The sequence below is a fragment of the Quercus robur genome, chromosome 8 (genome assembly GCF_932294415.1).
Source record: "Quercus robur chromosome 8, dhQueRobu3.1, whole genome shotgun sequence".
Lineage (NCBI taxonomy): Eukaryota > Viridiplantae > Streptophyta > Magnoliopsida > Fagales > Fagaceae > Quercus > Quercus robur.
The window spans coordinates 29,756,701-29,774,674 of NC_065541.1; the positions used below are offsets into that span (position 1 = coordinate 29,756,701).

Here is a 17,974-nt window from a genome sequence, read left to right on the forward strand (position 1 = left end):
CGAGGTATTGAAGTGGATCAATCTAAAATAGACGCTATCCAAAGGATGCCTGAACCAAAGAACTTACGAGAGCTTCGAAGCTTACAAGGCCATCTCGCATACATTCGACATTTCATATCGAATCTAGCAGGACGATGTCAACCATTTAGTCGATTGATGGGGAAAGATGCCACCTTTCAATGGGATAAGGCTTGCAGGAATGCATTTGAAAGCATTAAAAGGTATCTGCTTAACTTGCCCATCTTAGGAGTGCCTATGCCAGGAAAACCTCTATTGCTCTACATTGCTGCATAAGAACAATCACTTGGGGCCCTCTTAGCTCAGAAAAATGAAGAAGAAAAAGAGAAAGCACTGTATTACATTAGTCGAAAACTAACTAGGGTAGAATTGAAGTATTCTCCAATAGAGAAGATGTGTCTTGCACACATAATACACTTGGTTGCAAAAATAGATCCAGTAAAATACGTCTTGTCTAGGGCAATCATGTCTGGACGGTTGGCAAACTGGGTTGTGGCCTTTCAAGAGTTTGAAATCGCATATGTGCCCTAAAAGGCCATCAAGGGGCAAGCACTAGCAAATTTCCTTGCCGATCATCCTATTCCTGCTGATTGGGAGCTCTCAGATGATTTTCCAGATGAAGATGTATTATACACCAAAGTCCTCCCACCTTGGATGATGTTCTTCGATGGAGTCGCACAGCAAGAGGAATCTGGTGCTGGGGTTGTTTTTGTGTCTGTAAGTGACTAAATTTCTAGTTTGAAATAAATCAAACAAGTAAAATAGTTTCACAAATGCGAATTTGTATTGATGATTGTGTGGTACAATTCTCTGGAATTACAAAAGAGTGATCCTCTGATTCGATCTCCTTGCAAAACTTATTGATTAGATTTATGGTAATGTGGATTTGACTTGAACACAAAATATCCTTCAATTTGGTTGAGGGATGGATCGAAGATTACTGAAACGGAATTACAATGAATCTCTAGCTATGAGCTTGTTTAGAAATTCTTTGTTCTTTGCGTTCTTCGTGTTCTTCGTGCTTTCTTCGTCTTCGAAGGTTTGTGGTGGAAGTTCTTCGGAGCTTTAGAGGCTTGAATCCGTTGAGCTTCAATGATTTGTGATTTGTTGATGTTTTCAGACACTTTTGGCTTGATTCCCGTGAACTTTAGGATCTAGGCAGATGGTCTGGATGATTCTGCTTCGAATGTTCTCCGATTTTGGGGTTGAAGTTCTTGAAGGCTTTGAGGCTTGGTCTTCACAGAGCTTTTTCACCTCTGGATTCTGGTCCCCCTAAATGTCTCAGGAAGGCTTCTATTTATAGGAGTTTTGGGGTGGGTGAGCGATACGTGGCGGAGCTTGATTGGTGACACATGTCACAGCTTGATTGGTCCGCTTAAGTCATCGCTTACACGTGCGAGGTTGCTTGAGTCATTGCTTACACGTGCGAGGCTGCTTGAGTCATCGCTTACACATGCGAGGTTGCATGATTGGTTTTTGCATGACACTTGGTAAATTTCTATTGGCTTCTGAATAGTGATAGCAAAACCTAGCAGCAATACATGGTGCTCTGTAATTGGCTGTATTTTGTGGACTTGATAATGTGACATGTCAGCTTGTGATAGGTCGGGAATTTTCCCTTTCTACAAATGCCCCCTCAAGACTCGTTCACACACACAGTCTCGGAGTGTGGTGTGGGAATGAGTTTCAAAAAAATGAATTTTTGGTACTTGACTCTTTAAGTGAAGTAGTTGAAGGTAGTGGAGCTGTTGAAGGTGGTGGAGCTTTCAGAAGGATGAGATAATTTCCGAAGAGTAGACCCACCCATATGAAAGGCTTTGATGAGACCGGAAAAGGGGTCTGCAAGTATTTGAACGTACTTGCGTGATGGAGCCTTCTTAGCAGAGATTAAGTTGAAGTAGTTTCAAAAGAGTATTTTGGATCGTTGGTGGCGATCACAAGATGTTGAAGATGGGGAAGATGAGGGAATGGTGGCTGGTGTAAGCGACTAAATTTCTCGGTTCGAAATAAATCAAACAAGTGAAAATAGTTTCACAAATGCGAATTTGTATTGATGATTGTGTGGTACAATTCTCTGTAATTACAAAAGAGTTATCCTCTGATTCGATCTCCTTAAAAGATTTGTTGATTGGATTTGTGGTAATGTGGTTTTGATTCGAACACCCAATGTACTTCAATTTGGCTGAAGAATGGATCGAAGATCTTTGGAACAGAATTACAATGAATCTCTGGCTATGAGCTTGTTAGAAATTCTTTGTTCTTCGTGTTCTTTGTGTTCTTCGTGTTCTTCGTGCGTTCGTCGTCTTCGAAGGTTTGTGGTGGAAGTTCTTCGGGGCTTTTAGAGGCTTGAATCCGTTGAGCTTCACTGATTTGTGGTTGTTTAAGGTTTCTGGAGGCTTTTGAGCTTGATTCCAGTGAACTTTGAGATCTAGGCAGATAGTTTGGATGATTATGCTTCGAATGTTCTTTGTATTTGAAGATTTGTGGTGGAAGTTCTTCGGGGCTTTGGAGGCTTGAATCCGAAGAGCTTCACTGATTTATGATTTGTTGATGTTTTCGGACTTTTGAGCTTGATTCCCGCAAACTTTAGGATCTAGGCAGATGATCTGGATGATTCTGCTTCGAATGTTCTTCGATTTTGGGGTTGAAGTTCTTGAAGTTCTTGAAGGTTTTGAGGCTTGATCTTCGCAGAGCTTTTTCCCTTCTGAATTCTGTCCTTCTGAATCCTGGTCCTCCTAAATGTCTTAGGAAGGCTTCTATTTATAGGAGTTTTGGGGTGGGTGAGCGACACGTGGCGGAGCTTGATTGGTGACACATGTCACAGCTTGATTGGTCCGCTTGAGTCATCGCTTACACGTGCGAGGCTGCCTGAGTCATCGCTTACACGTGCGAGGCTGCCTGAGTCATCGCTTACACGTGCGAGGCTGCTTGAGTCATCGCTTACACGTGCGAGGCTGCTTGAGTCATCGCTTACACGTGCGCTGCTGCGTGATTGGCTCTTGCATGACACTTGGCAAATTTCTGTTGGCTTCTGAATAGTGATAGCAAAACCTAGCAACAGTACATGGTGTTCTGTAATTGGCTGTATTTTGTGGATTTGGTAATGTGATGTGTCAGCTTGTGATAGGTCGGGAATTTTCCCTCTCTACAAATGCCCCCTCGAGACTCGTTCACGCACACAGTCTCGGAGTGTGGTGTGGGAATGAGTTTCGAAAAAATGGATTTTTGGTACTTGACTCTTTAAGTGAAGTAGTTGAAGGTAGTGGAGTTGTTGAAGGTGGTGGAGCTGTTGAAGGTGGTGGAGCTTTCAGAAGGATGAGATAATTTCCGAAGAGTAGACCCACCCATATGAAAGGCTTTAATGAGACTGAAAAAGGGTCTGCAAGTATTTGAATGTACTTACGTGATGGAGCCTTCTTAGCAGAGATTAAGTTGAAGTACTTTCAGGAGAGTATTTTGGATCGTTGGCGGCGATCACAAGATGTTGAAGATGGGGAAGATGAGAGAATGGTGGCTGGGTACAGCATGCAGGGTCATGGTGCTAGCCTCGTGTTCTTAAGAACTTCTGGTGAAGTTATTTCAGAAGATCACGAAGAAGACGGAGATGAAGCAAAGCAAATGGGCAAAGCATACACCACCATGGTGCTGGCCCTGTATGCTGGGACTCTTCTGGTGTAGATGTTTATGGGAAGTACAACTTTGAATATGGGACTGACTGTGTGTTGCATGGGGTCCGACAGCAAGTAATCGAATGTGCCTGTGTAATGGGACCATGCTGACGGACGTTAAGTTGAAGTAATTTCAGAAGAGTATCTTCTGAAATCCTTCAAGCTGATTTTAAGTTGGAGTAATTTCAGAAAGTGAGTTTTGAGGTACCAGCAACGATGACCTTTGGGTCCCATAGTAGTGGGAACATGGAATAAGGCTTTGATGACCATTTACCGGCACCAAAGGCTGAATTCTGATGAGCTGGCACCTTGGGGGCTGTTTTAAGTGTTGATGGAAAACAATTTGTAGGATACCCCAACACTTTTTTACCATCTTCACTTACTGCCACTTGTTGGAAAAGCACAGAAAAATGAAAGATGGAGCTAACTTGTGAACCTGGTTTGGAAACCAAACAAGTTGCTGTTTGTTCCGAACCTCTACCTTTGCTGTAAGACCAAACAACTTGAGAAGGACTACGGAGTTCCCAAAGTAGTTAGGAAGCTCCTTGAGCTAGGGTACAAGAGATTCAGTTGGCCTTAGATCTCCTGATTAGGTAGATCTGAGACTACAAGGAACAATGATACAGGCTATGTTATGAGAAATTTTATTGGCAAATGTAGTCGTTAAGTGGAGAAACAAAGTTTGTTTGGATCTCAAAACTACAATGATGTTGTAAAGAAGGTTTCGACCAAACCATGAGAGGGTTGATCTCGAACCGATTATGAAGCAATATCGGTTGCTAGGTGTTGAGAATAATGAGGTCATAGTGAGAAATGGCTGTCAAAGGAGGATTTGAAAATCTGAAAGAGGCAAATCTTCATTTCATGATTCAGTGTTTTTTTTTTTTTGGATGAGTTTTTGATGAACCCAGCCCTCCTATTTATAGTAGAGAGATGAAGAATGGTAGGTAGGTAGTTAAGAATGGTAGTTGAGAATTTTTGGTGAGACTGGTAGATGGGAACGGTAGGTGAAAATGGTAGGTGGGAACGGTAGGTGGGAATGGTAGGCACCGAACGGGAATGGTAAGTTAGAGATTGGTAGGCACCGAACGGGAATAGCAGATTGAACTAATGACCTAGTGTAATTTTAAGACACATTTGTGAGAGTTCATTTGTACTTTGAAAGGCAAGTCTTGATGAAATCTGGAGAATAACCTTGCGGGGATCCCAATTAAATGGGTGAATCTCAAATTTTGTTCTTGAGGACCTAAGTTTTGATCACTTGGAATTGAGTCATTTTTGCAATTTTCAAGTCTCAAATGACGGAATGGACTCCAAAATCGGAATGTACTCGAAAAATTGAGCAAGATAGGTCCATCTCAAAGATTTTGACATTTGGTCAACATTTGCACAAAAGTCAACTATTTTTTTGGAAATTGGACGTTTGCACAATTTCTGAGCTTCGAATGAAGAAACGGGTCCCAAAATCGGAATGTACTCGAAAAATTGAGTGGGACAAGTCCGTTTTGAAAATCTTGACTTCTGGTCAACATTTGCACAAAAGTCAACTTTTTTTGGAAATTGGACGTTTGCACAATTTCTGAACTTTGAATGAAGAAACGGGTCCCAAAATCGGAATGTACTTGAAAAATCGAGTGGGACAAGTCCGTTTTGAAAATTTTGATTTTTTGGTCAAGGTCAAAAGTCTGCTTGGTCAAAGCATTTTCTCTTTCCCCTTTTCTCTTTCCCCTTTTTTTTTTTTTTTTTTTTTTTTTTTTTTTTTTTTTTTTTTTTCAGGCGGTTCGGATCCGGGTCAAACCGGGTCGGTCTGGGTCAAACCGGGTCAGACCGTAGTGGGTGGTGACGTCATTGGCGCGTGGCCGCGCGTGGCACGCGCGAAAGAGGTGCCGGCGCGTGTAAGAGCGTGAGATATCTGGAGGCGCGTGTTTGTTGAGGCATCGTTTGCCGGACCTTCTGGAGGCGCGTGGCGGCGCGTGGAGGCTCATCTGGACCTGAAATTTTCAGGTTTGGTAGATCTTGGGCCGTAAAAGACTTCTGTGGGTTGAGTTTTGTGAAATCCTGTACTGATTTGCACAGATTTAGCAGAGAAGGCCGCGGGTCATTGAGAGATTGTGGCGGCGAGTGGAGGCGCGTGCGGCCGTTTTTGGGCTTGAAATTTCTGGGCTTTGTAAATCGTGGGCCGATGGATCTAGTGGTGGCACCAGTTTTGTGAAAATTTTCTCAGATTTGTGCAGATTTGGCAGAGAAGGCCGCGGGTCATTGTTGGACTTGTTGCCATTTGGTCTGCTTTGGCGGTGGCCGTTCTGACAGGGCAGCAGCTGAGCTTGGACTTACAGGTCATGAGGTGGGTGATGAGCCATCAGCTTCTATCTTCATGGATGAATATCCTCGTTCATTTCAAAATTAGGTGCAGCCTTCTTTGATTTTGAGTGAATTAGAGCTGCAATGTCTGACTTTGAACATTTTGGTGGCAACATTTTTCCACTGGCCGGTTGGTGGAACCATTTTGCTGACTTTCTTCATTTTTCTTGTTTGTTGTCTCAGAAATTTTCTATATAAAGGCATGCTATTGCCTTCCTTAATTACTGAGATACATGCTCAACCTTCAGCTTTCTCCTCATGCTTTCAAGATTTTTTTCTTTTTTTTTTTTTTTTTTTTTTTTTTTTTAACGTGCTATGGGATCTTTTCCCTGACAAGTTTTTTTTTATTGCTTGTTTTTGTTTTGCAGCAATATTTCCTTGGCAATTAAGCTGCACCAACACTTGTCTTTTCAACGTAGTCATTTCAAGAGTCTTTGCAACGTAGCCGCATCAAGAGTTTTTTTACCACGAAGCTTTGCCAGCATTTGTCCTTGTATTGAAGCCGTACCAACATTCAACATTGTCATGAAGCAACGTCAACACTTCATTCGTGCCAACATTGATCTTTGTCATAAAGCTGCCTCGACATTTTATTTGCATGGAGGCCACATCTACACTTCATCCATGTCGAAACCGTGACAATGTTCATCTTTGCCATGAAACTATGTCAACACTTCATTCATACCGAGGCCATGCCAACATTGCATCTTTGACATTGAAACTATGTCAACACTTCATTCTCACCGAAGCCGTGTCATCATTCATCTTTGCCATGAAGCCACGTCAACACTTCATTTGCACTGAAGCCGTGTCATCATTCATCTTTGCCATGAAGCCACGTCAATACTTCATCCTTGTCATGAAGCCATGTCAACACTTCATTTGCACCGAAGCTGTGCCAACGTTCATCTTTTTCATGAAACCACAACAACACTCCCCATTAGCACTTGCACCTACATTGGTATTGCACCAATATTCAGAGGCAACATAGCTCAAACATCGAGGATGCATAGCACTGTGGCCAGACATCAAGATTTTGGTGATGCCAACAAGACGTTGAAGATGCAAGGAGTTGCCAACAAAATCTTAAAGATGCAAAGAGTTGCCAACAAAATCTTGAAGATGTAAGGAAATACCAACAAGATGTTGAAGATGCAAGGAGTTGCCAACAAAATCTTGAAGAGGCAAGAAGAATGCCGCCAAGACTTTGACATTGCATGGACATGTCCTTGGAAGAGAGATGATGCAACATCAACTTCAGATGTTGGAGGAAGGTGACATTGTCCAACTTTTGGAGACATGATGTGAAACTGCACTACTCATAAGGGAGATGATGTGGTTCAAATTTCAGAGTTGTGAAGTGGCACAACCTAGAAGAAAGACGATGTAGTTTAGACTTGTAAGGTACAAGAAGATGCTCCCAGAAGATAAGTGATGCAAAGCATACTTCAAAGATGTGGGAGGATGTCGATAGAAGATGAGCAATGCCATGTAGACTTCATTCCTTGCAAAAAGAAGTTGAAAATTTTATTTTACTCCACAACCAAGAACCAACTTATGTTTATCATTAGTTCAAGGAAAGCTGAGTAACACCAATTCTTTGCAGCTGTCATTTTCTACCATAATGATCTTTGAGCATCATGTAGTGAGCAATTGACTGATCTTAAGTGACGTCTTGCCAATCAAAGGGTTTTTGAAAGCACGTTGATGGCCTGTGGAGAAACTCTTCAAGCTAGACAAACAATTCTTCTTCTTTTCATGTGACTGAACTTAGTGACAAGTACTAAGCTGCCTACGTACCTTGTTTAAGGGATCAAGTCATCACGTAGTTCAAAAAGATTTTTTTTTTCTAGTGTGTGTCTGAACTCAGCAAAAGATACTAAGTTGCCTACGTACCCTTGAGAGGGATCAAGTCATCACGTAGTTCAAAAGATTTTTGTTTTGTTTTTGTTGTTTTTTTTTTTTTTAATAATTTTTTTTATGTGTTTTTGCAAAAAAAGGGAGCGCAGTGTGTAATAGTGGGTATCACCACTGATCGAACCCGAGATGGCCTCAAGGGTGACACGGGCGTCCAACCGCTACGCCACACTCGCAATTGTTGACATGGAGTGAGATTAATTTCTCCTTATTGGTACGCTTTGAAGGGTAATGGGAAGACATCATGTACTCTTGCAGCGCTACAGTGGGTAGTTTAAGCTCTTACCGAGGAGTAATTCTTGATTTTCAAGTGTAGAAGTGTTTAAGGAACTTCCCATTGATGGGGCCGATCCTTATGCCATCATCATTGTCGATCAACTTATGAGCTTCAATGGTGTTTGCCCCCTGCTTGAGAGTTGGAAGTACATCACAAGCAACGGTCACATGGTTTGACCCAACAACTTCATTGAAATTTAGATCAATCTTGTTTTCTTTGGCAAGCTTCATGATTTGTTCTTTGAAGACGAAGCATTTTTGTATTGGGTGGCCAATGATGCGATGATATTTGCAGTAGTTAGGGTCATCAACTTTCCCCATGTCTTCTGGTCGCCTGCATTCTGGCAATTCAATTAGCTTCAATTGCAATAGTTGTTCTAAGATGTTTGACACATCTTCATCGGGGAACGGATATACTTTTTGCTCACGTTCTTTAAAGGTCAGGCGACGCACTTCATTCTTTTGCCACCCTTCAAGCTGTTCTTCATTTGCCTTTGCTCCTCTTCTTGGAACCTTGATTTCGGCAGTGCTAACAACCATTGGGTCTTTGAGGCTGACTTTTGCATTTCTATCATTCCTCCTTACTTCCCTTCTGTTTTCCTCAGGTATGGGAGGGTTTGTACTTCCGCGGCTAGCAATGCTCAACTCCATGTCATGGGCACGAGTTGCTAACTCTTCAAATGTTCGGGGCTTTATCCCTTGAAGGATGTAAAGAAGTCCCCAATGCATGCCTTGGATGCACATCTCTATAGCAGATATTTCAGTAAGTCTATCTTTGCAATCTAGACTCAAAGAACGCCACCGATTGATATAATCAACGACGGGCTCATCCTTCCACTGTTTAGTATTGGTAAGCTCCATCATGCTTACCGTGCGTCGTGTGCTGTAGAATCGATTAAGAAACTCCCTTTCAAGTTGTTCCCAGCTATCGATTGACTCGGGCTCTATGTCTGTATACCAATCAAAGGCATTCCCCTTTAGTGAACGGACAAACTGCTTTACAAAGAGGCCTCCTTGAGTCCCTGCGTTCTCGCAAGTTTCTACAAAGTGAGCAATGTGTTGCTTAGGATTTCCTTTGCCATCGAACTGCAAGAACTTGGGAGGCTGATACCCATTTGGCATTCTCATGTTGTCGATGCGCTTTGTGTAAGGTTTTGAATATGTGAGAGAACTTGTAGAAAAACCTCCATATTGTGCTCGGATGGTATTTGTTATCATGTCTTGTAATTGTTGGACTGACAACGAAGCAACCGAAGTAGATTGTTCTCGTCGGGGAGTGTTTTTAATTTCTCTCCCTTCGTCATCTTTCGTAGATGTGAATTTATAACCATGGCTTGATTCACCAAGATCTTGCACTTCGAGCTTGTTCATCAAAGTTGCAATTTGGAGGTCCTTATCTTCAAGTGCTTTTGTGAGAAGGACAACTTTTTGTTCCATTTCAGCCATCTTTTCTTCCATGGTAGAGGTGTTAGTCATCATGACTGACGCAACTTCCCAAGATGATGGAGAAGGAAGTGATTTGATGTGAGCACGTGGAATCTCATCTTTTGGGTTCCCTTTGATGGGAGAGAAATCGTGCGACCAACTTCTTGTGAAGGAAGAAGGGGATTTGCCCCCATACTTGAGGTGTTCCAAGGTGGAGATGTCCTTGTTGATGACCTTATTTCTTGTAAGAGGGTCTAAGGAGATGATTGTCCGGACCTTGGCTTCCTTGGTTGATTGAAGTTGATTGTTTGTTTTAGGTTGGCTACAATTGATTGCACCAATGCAGTTGTTGGTGGTAGCCATACCAAGTTTAGTTGAAGTAGCTATTGTTGAAGCTTGAATGTTCTTGCTAGAGGCCATTGAAGTTGGTAGCAAGGTGATGTTGATTTCTTTCTTTGAAAGAGAATGAGATGAGAGGCAGAGATGTCCCACCGGGCGTGCCAGAATTTGTAAGCGACTAAATTTCTCGGTTCGAAATAAATCAAACAAGTGAAAATAGTTTCACAAATGCGAATTTGTATTGATGATTGTGTGGTACAATTCTCTGTAATTACAAAAGAGTTATCCTCTGATTCGATCTCCTTAAAAGATTTGTTGATTGGATTTGTGGTAATGTGGTTTTGATTCGAACACCCAATGTACTTCAATTTGGCTGAAGAATGGATCGAAGATCTTTGGAACAGAATTACAATGAATCTCTGGCTATGAGCTTGTTAGAAATTCTTTGTTCTTCGTGTTCTTTGTGTTCTTCGTGTTCTTCGTGCGTTCGTCGTCTTCGAAGGTTTGTGGTGGAAGTTCTTCGGGGCTTTTAGAGGCTTGAATCCGTTGAGCTTCACTGATTTGTGGTTGTTTAAGGTTTCTGGAGGCTTTTGAGCTTGATTCCAGTGAACTTTGAGATCTAGGCAGATAGTTTGGATGATTATGCTTCGAATGTTCTTTGTATTTGAAGATTTGTGGTGGAAGTTCTTCGGGGCTTTGGAGGCTTGAATCCGAAGAGCTTCACTGATTTATGATTTGTTGATGTTTTCGGACTTTTGAGCTTGATTCCCGCAAACTTTAGGATCTAGGCAGATGATCTGGATGATTCTGCTTCGAATGTTCTTCGATTTTGGGGTTGAAGTTCTTGAAGTTCTTGAAGGTTTTGAGGCTTGATCTTCGCAGAGCTTTTTCCCTTCTGAATTCTGTCCTTCTGAATCCTGGTCCTCCTAAATGTCTTAGGAAGGCTTCTATTTATAGGAGTTTTGGGGTGGGTGAGCGACACGTGGCGGAGCTTGATTGGTGACACATGTCACAGCTTGATTGGTCCGCTTGAGTCATCGCTTACACGTGCGAGGCTGCCTGAGTCATCGCTTACACGTGCGAGGCTGCCTGAGTCATCGCTTACACGTGCGAGGCTGCTTGAGTCATCGCTTACACGTGCGAGGCTGCTTGAGTCATCGCTTACACGTGCGCTGCTGCGTGATTGGCTCTTGCATGACACTTGGCAAATTTCTGTTGGCTTCTGAATAGTGATAGCAAAACCTAGCAACAGTACATGGTGTTCTGTAATTGGCTGTATTTTGTGGATTTGGTAATGTGATGTGTCAGCTTGTGATAGGTCGGGAATTTTCCCTCTCTACAGCTGGATACAGCATGCAGGGTCATAGAGCTAGCCTCGTGCTCTTAAGAACTTCTGGTGAAGTTATTTCAGAAGATCACGCTTTGGATTACAATGAGGACAGGTGGGAAAGTGGTTGAATGCGCCTGCGTAATTGTATCACTCAAGTTAAGTTGAAGTAATTTCAGAAGCTTATGTATTCTGGGTATGCTGGTAGTGGCAACGAAGAAGATGGAGATGGAGCAAAGCAAATGAGCAAAGCATACACCACCATGGTGCTGGCCCTGTATGTTGGGACCGTTCTGGTGTAGATGTTTATGGGAAGTACAACTTTGGATATGGGACTGACTGTATGCTGAATGAGGTCCGGCAGCAAGTAATTGAATGTGCCTGTGTAATGGGACCATGCTGACGGACGTTAAGTTGAAGTAATTTCAGAAGAGTACTTTCTGAAATTCTTCAAGCTGATTTTAAGTTGGAGTAATTTCAAAAAATGAGTTTTGAGGTACCAGCAACGATGGCCTTTGGGTCCCATAGTAGTGGGGACATGGAATAAAGCTTTGAAGACCATTTACCGGCACCAAAGGTTGAATTCTGATGAGCTGGCGCCTTGGAGGTTGTTTTAAGTGTTGGATGGAAAACAATTTGTAGGATACCCCAACACTTTTTTACCATCTTCATCTACTGCCACTTGTTGGAAAAGCACAGAACAAATGAAAGATGGAGCTAACTTGTGAACCTGGTTTGGAAACTAGACAAGTTGCTGTTTGTTCCGAACCACTGCTTCTGCTGGAAGACCAAGCAATTGGAAAGAGACTACAGGAGCCCTGAGGTTAGGAACAGGTGTGTCCGCTGGACTTGGATTTCCTGGCCAACCAAGTCCACGGAAGCATGGGAGGGCGATGCAGGCCTTGTTACGAGTAATTTTATGGAAAAAGGTGGTTGTTAAGTGGAGAAACAAAGTTTGTTTGGATCTCAAAACTGCAATGATGTTGTAAATAGGGTTTCGACCGACCCATGTGAAGGTTGATCTCAAACCGATTATGAAGCAAAATCGGTTGCTACGTGTTGAGAATGATGAGGTCATAGTGAGAAATGGCTGTCAAAAGGAGGACTTGAAAATCTGAAAGAAGCAACTCTTCATTTCATGATTCAGTGTACTTTTTTTTTTTTTTTTTTTTTTTTTTTTTTTTTTTTTTTTTTTTCGGATGAGTTTTTGATGAACCCGGCCCTCCTATTTATAGTAGAGAGATGAAGAATGGTAGGTAGGTAGTTAAGAATGGTAGTTGAGAATTTTTAGTGAGAATGGTAGATGGGAACGGTAGGTGGAAATGGTAGGTGGGAATGGTAGGCACCGAATGAGAACGGTAGGTTGAATTAATGACCCAGTGTAACTTCAAGTTCCGACACACTTGTGAGAGTTCATTTGTACTTGGAGAGAGAAGTCTTGATGAAGTCTGGAGAATAACCCTGAGGAGATCCCAATTAAGTGGATGAATCTCAAATTTTGATCTCAGGAGTTTAAGTTTTGGACATCTTCAGTACTTCAAAGATGTGGGTTTGATTGGTGATCACCAAGTCCCAAAACCAATAAGTGGATTTCAAAATCAGAATCTTCGTGAAAGTACGAATAGAACAAACTTTGCTCAAATGTCTTGATTCTTGGTCAAAGTTCACTTCAAAGCCAACAGTTGTAGAATCACATTATTTGAGAAATTTTTGGATTCTCAAATGAAGAAATAGACCCCAAATTTGGAATGTACATGAAAAATTGAGAAAGGCAAGTGTGACTTGAAAATTTTGACTTTAGGTTGATTTCAACATCAAAGTCAACTGTCTTGGAATTTGAGCCATTTGTGCAATTTTCGCGTCTCAAATGATGAAACGAACTCCAAAATCAGAATGTACACGAAAAATTATGCAAGACAGGTCCATCTTAAAAATTTGACGTTTGGTCAACATTTGCACAAAAGTCAACTTTTTTGGAAATTGGACGTTTGCACAATTTTCGAGCCTCGAATGAAGGAATGGGTCCCAAAATCGGAATGTACTCGAAAAATTGAGTGGGACAAGTCCACTTTGAAATTTTTGACTTTTTGGTTATGGTCAAAGGTCCGCTTGGTCCAAGCATTTTTTTTTTTTTTTTTTTTTTTCAGGGGGTTCGGATCCAGGTCAAACCGGGTCGGTCCGGGTCAGACCGTGTTGGTGATGACGTCATGGATGACGTCACTTATCTTGGACGCGTGTGGCACATGCACGTGCGACACGTGTGACACGTGTGGCACGCTTGAGGGAACCGGTGCGTGGGATCTGATGGAGGCGCGTGTTCGTTGAGGCGAACATTTCGGCGGTGCGTGTAGGCGCGTCGCAGCACTTTTGATCCCAAAATTTTTGGGGTTTGTACTTCGAAGGCCGTAGAATCTAGTGGTGTAATTAGTTTTCTAAAATCACCGGCAGATTTTAACAGATTTGAAAGACTAGGCCGTGGGTCTTTGCGAATCCGGGGCGGCGCATGGAGGCGGATGCGGCTATTTCTGGGCTTGAAATTTTTGGGTTTTGTAGATCGTGGGTCGATGAATCTAGTGGTGGCATCAGTTTTGTGAAAATTTTCTCAGATTTGTCAGATTTGAATGAGAAAGCCGCGGGACGTTTAGCAGTTTGTGGCCGCTCGTGGCGGCGCATCTGGGCCTGGAATTTTCAGGTTTGGTGGATCGAAGGCTATAGAAGACTTCTGTGATGTCGGTTTCTTGGATCTATAGTCTTCGGCGGCTCTGACAGTGTCCAGCATGTGTTTCTGCTTTCAAGGTCGGCAGCTTTGAAAAATATGTGGGCTAGATTTTCACCCCAGGTCTAGTTGTGTAGTTTTTTAGATGACATGTGTACTTTTGCAGGCCTATAAGCCATCTTTTCTGAGGTCTAGCGTAATATTTTCTTCCTGACAGTATGATACATTTATGAGCACCATTTTCTTTTCAAGGTCTGGCGCAGACTTCTTTGACCTTTAGTGTTTGTAAAATCTGACTTTGAGCTCCACAAATCTCTATATAAGGCCATTCAAGACATGCACTAACTTGTACAAGCAGCATCTCTGATGAGTAGCATAATTCTCTAAGCTTAGAGAAATTATGCCTTTCTCTTCTTCTCCTTTTTTATTATTTATATTTATATATATATATATATATATATATTTTTTTTTTTTTTATGACTTGCTTTATTCGTACTGATTTTTTTTTTTTTTAGACGTACCATGAGATTTTCTTCTGATAAGCTCTTTGTTGTTGCTTGTTTTTGTTATGTAGCATGCTTTCCTTGGCAATTAAGCTGCACCAACACTTGTCTTTTCAACGCAGTCATTTCAAGAGTCTTTGTAACGTAGCCGTATCAAGAGTTTTTTTACCACGAAACCGTGCCAGCATCTGTCCTTGTATTGAAGCCGTGCCCACATTCAACTTTGTCATGAAGCAACGTCAACACTTCAATCGTGCCAACATTCATATTTGTCATAAAGCTGCCTCGACATTTTATTTGCATTGAGGCCACATCTACACTTCAAACATGTCGAAATTGTGACAACATTCATCTTTGCCATGAAACCACGTCAACACTTTATTTATACCGAGGCCATGATAACATTCATGAAGCCACATCGAAACTTCATTTGCACAGAAATCATGCCAACATTGCATCTTTGCCATTGAAGCTACATCAACACTTCATTCACCGAAGCCGTGACAACATTCATGAAGCCACGTCGAAATTTCATTTGCATAGAAGTCATGTCAACATTCATGAACCCATGTCAACACTCCACATTGCCATTGAAGCTATGTCAACACTTTATTCGCACCGAAACTATGCCAACGTTTATCTTTGTCATAAAGCAATTTTTCAGAGGCAACATCACTCAAACATCAGGGCGTATAGCACTGTAGCCAGGCATCAAGGGTGTATAGCACTGTAGCCAGACATCAAGAATCTTTACCATGAAGCCATGCTAACGTTTATCTTTGCCATGAAGCCATCACAACACTCCATTCGCACCTGCACTTGTATTGAAGTCATACTATCATTTGCACTGAAGTCGTGATAACATTCATCCATGCCATGAAGCTACGTCAACACTTCATTTTTGCCATGAAGCTACGTCAACACTTCATTTTTGCCATGAAGCTACATCAACACTTCATTTATGCCGAGGCTATGAAGCCACGTCAACACTCCATTTTCGCCGAAGCCGTGCCAATGTTCATTTTTGCCATGAAGCAACGACAACACTTCATTTGTGCCAAAGCCATGAAGCCACGTCAACACTCCATTTTCGCCGAAGCCATGCCAACGTTCATTTTTGCCATGAAGCCACGACAACACTTCACATTAGCACTTGCACTCGCATTGACGTCGCACCAAATTTTTTAGAGGCAACATAGCTCAGACATCAAGGGTGCATAACATTTGAAGACGCCAGAGCATGCTACCAAGAATTTTGATATTGCACGAACATGCTCGTAGAGGAGAGATGATGCCACACCGACTTCAGATATATAATTTATCATCATTCCGGAGGAAGTTGACGTTATCCAGATTTCAGACACATGATGTGAAGTGACACCACTCAGAAGGGAGATGATGTGGTTCTAATTTCGGAGCTATGAAGTGGCACAACCTAGAAGAGAGACTATGTAGCCTAGACTTGGAAGGTACAAGGAGATGCCCCCAGGAGATAAATGATGCAAAATATACCTCAGAGATGTGGGAGGATGGCCACAGAAAATGAGTAATGCTATGAAGACTTCATTTCTTGCAAAAGAGGTTGGAGATTTTATTTTACTCCACAACCAAGCATCAACCTATGTTTATCATCATTTCAAAGAAGGTTAAACAACATCAACTCCTTACAGTCTTCATTTTCTACTACGTCGATCTTTGATCATCCTATTGAGCAATGTCTTGCCAACCGAAGGGACCTTAAAAGCGCATTGATGACTGTTGGAAAACTCCTCAAATCAGACTGGCCATCCTTCTTCTTTTCATGTGACTGAACTTAGTGACAAGTACTAAGCTGCCTACGTACCCCGGAGAGGGATCAAGTCATCACGTAGTTCAATAGAATTTTTTTTTTATGATTTCCTTTTTTTTTTTTTTTGATGATCCTTTTTTTTTATGATCTTTTTTTTTTTGTTTTTTTTTTTTTAATAATTTTTTTTAGTGCGTGACTGAACTCAACAAAAGATACTAAGTTGCCTAGGTACCCCGGAGAGGGATCAAGTCATCACGTAGTTCAAAAGATTTCTGTTTTTTTTTTTTTTTCCTTATGTGTTTTTGCAAAAAGGGGGCGCAGTGTGTAATAGTGGGTATCACCACTAATCGAACTCGAAACCTCGGCCTCAAGGGAGAAATGGGTGTCTAACTGCTACGCCACACTCGCAATTGTTGACATGGAGTGAGATTAATTTCTCCTTATTGGTACACTTTCAAGCATAGAAGCATTTGAGGAACTTCCCATTGATGGGGCCGATCCTTGCATCGTCATTGTTGATCAACTTGTGAGCTTGGTTAGTGTTTGCCCTCTGCTTGAGAGTTGGAAGTACATCATAAGCAACGGTCACATGGTTTGACCCGACAACTTCATTGAAGTCTAGATCAATCTTGTTTTCTTTGGCAAAAAAAAGGAGGGCTCACGTGTGTAATCCTCGCCCTACGCCCCACGGTATTTCATGGGTACCAATTGCGCATAGTGGGTATCACCACTAATCGAACCCGAGACCTTGGCCTCAAGGGCAACATAGGCATCCCACCACTACGCCACACTCGCAAATGGTGCCATAAAGGGAGATTAATTTTTCTTTATTTGTACGCTTTCAAAGGTAATGGGAAGACATCATGTACCCTTGCAGCGTTATGGTGGGTAGTTTAAGCTCTTACCGAGGAGCAATCCTCGATTTTCAAGCATAGAAGCGTTTGAGGAACTTCCCATTGATGGGGCCGATCCTTACACCATCATTGTCAATCAACTTATAAACTCCATTGGTTTAGACTTCTTGCACAACATAAGGTCCATCCCATTTTGAAGTGAACTTATTGCCTGTACGATGAGTTGTGATGATAGGTCTTCGAACGGCGAGGACTAAGTCACCAACTTGGAATGATCGTGGTTTGACTCTTTTATTGAATGCGCTTGAAAGACGAGCTTGATAGCATTCAGGCGTTGTTGGGCCTCGAGCCTTTTTTCATCAAATGCCTCGAGCATTCAAGGCGTTCTTCATGTTCTTCGTGCGTTCTTCGTCTTCGAAGGTTTGTGGTGGAAGTTCTTCCGAGCTTTAGAGGCTTGAATCCGTTGAGCTTCAATGATTTCTGATTTGTTGATGTTTTCAGACACTTTTGGCTTGATTCCCGTGAACTTTAGGATCTAGGCAGATGATCTGGATGATTCTGCTTCGAATGTTCTCCGATTTTGGGGTTGAAGTTCTTGAAGTTCTTGAAGGCTTTGAGGCTTGATCTTCACAGAGCTTTTTCACTTCTGGATTCTGGTCCCCCTAAATGTCTCAGGAAGGCTTCTATTTATAGGAGTTTTGGGGTGGGTGAGCGATACGTGGCGGAGCTTGATTGGTGACACATGTCACAGCTTGATTGGTCTGCTTAAGTCATCGCTTAC

At 42.1% G+C, this 17,974-nt stretch overlaps 2 long non-coding RNA genes across 3 annotated transcripts; one reads left to right on the forward strand and one right to left on the reverse strand.

Moving 5' to 3' along the window:
• Positions 1 to 768: 768 nt before the first annotated feature.
• On the forward strand, positions 769 to 17,865 carry LOC126695157 (uncharacterized). The gene is made up of 3 exons (XR_007645981.1): positions 769 to 1,130; positions 2,404 to 2,686; positions 17,804 to 17,865. It is a non-coding gene; the product is annotated as an uncharacterized LOC126695157 (long non-coding RNA).
• On the reverse strand, positions 2,045 to 17,836 carry LOC126695156 (uncharacterized). 2 transcript variants are annotated; one of them, XR_007645980.1, is made up of 2 exons: positions 17,697 to 17,836; positions 2,045 to 2,579 (listed from the first exon to the last, which is right to left on the reverse strand). It is a non-coding gene; the product is annotated as an uncharacterized LOC126695156 (long non-coding RNA). The 2 variants fall into 2 exon arrangements; XR_007645979.1 differs by lacking the exon at positions 2,045 to 2,579 and adding an exon at positions 10,222 to 10,756.
• Positions 17,866 to 17,974: the final 109 nt, after the last annotated feature.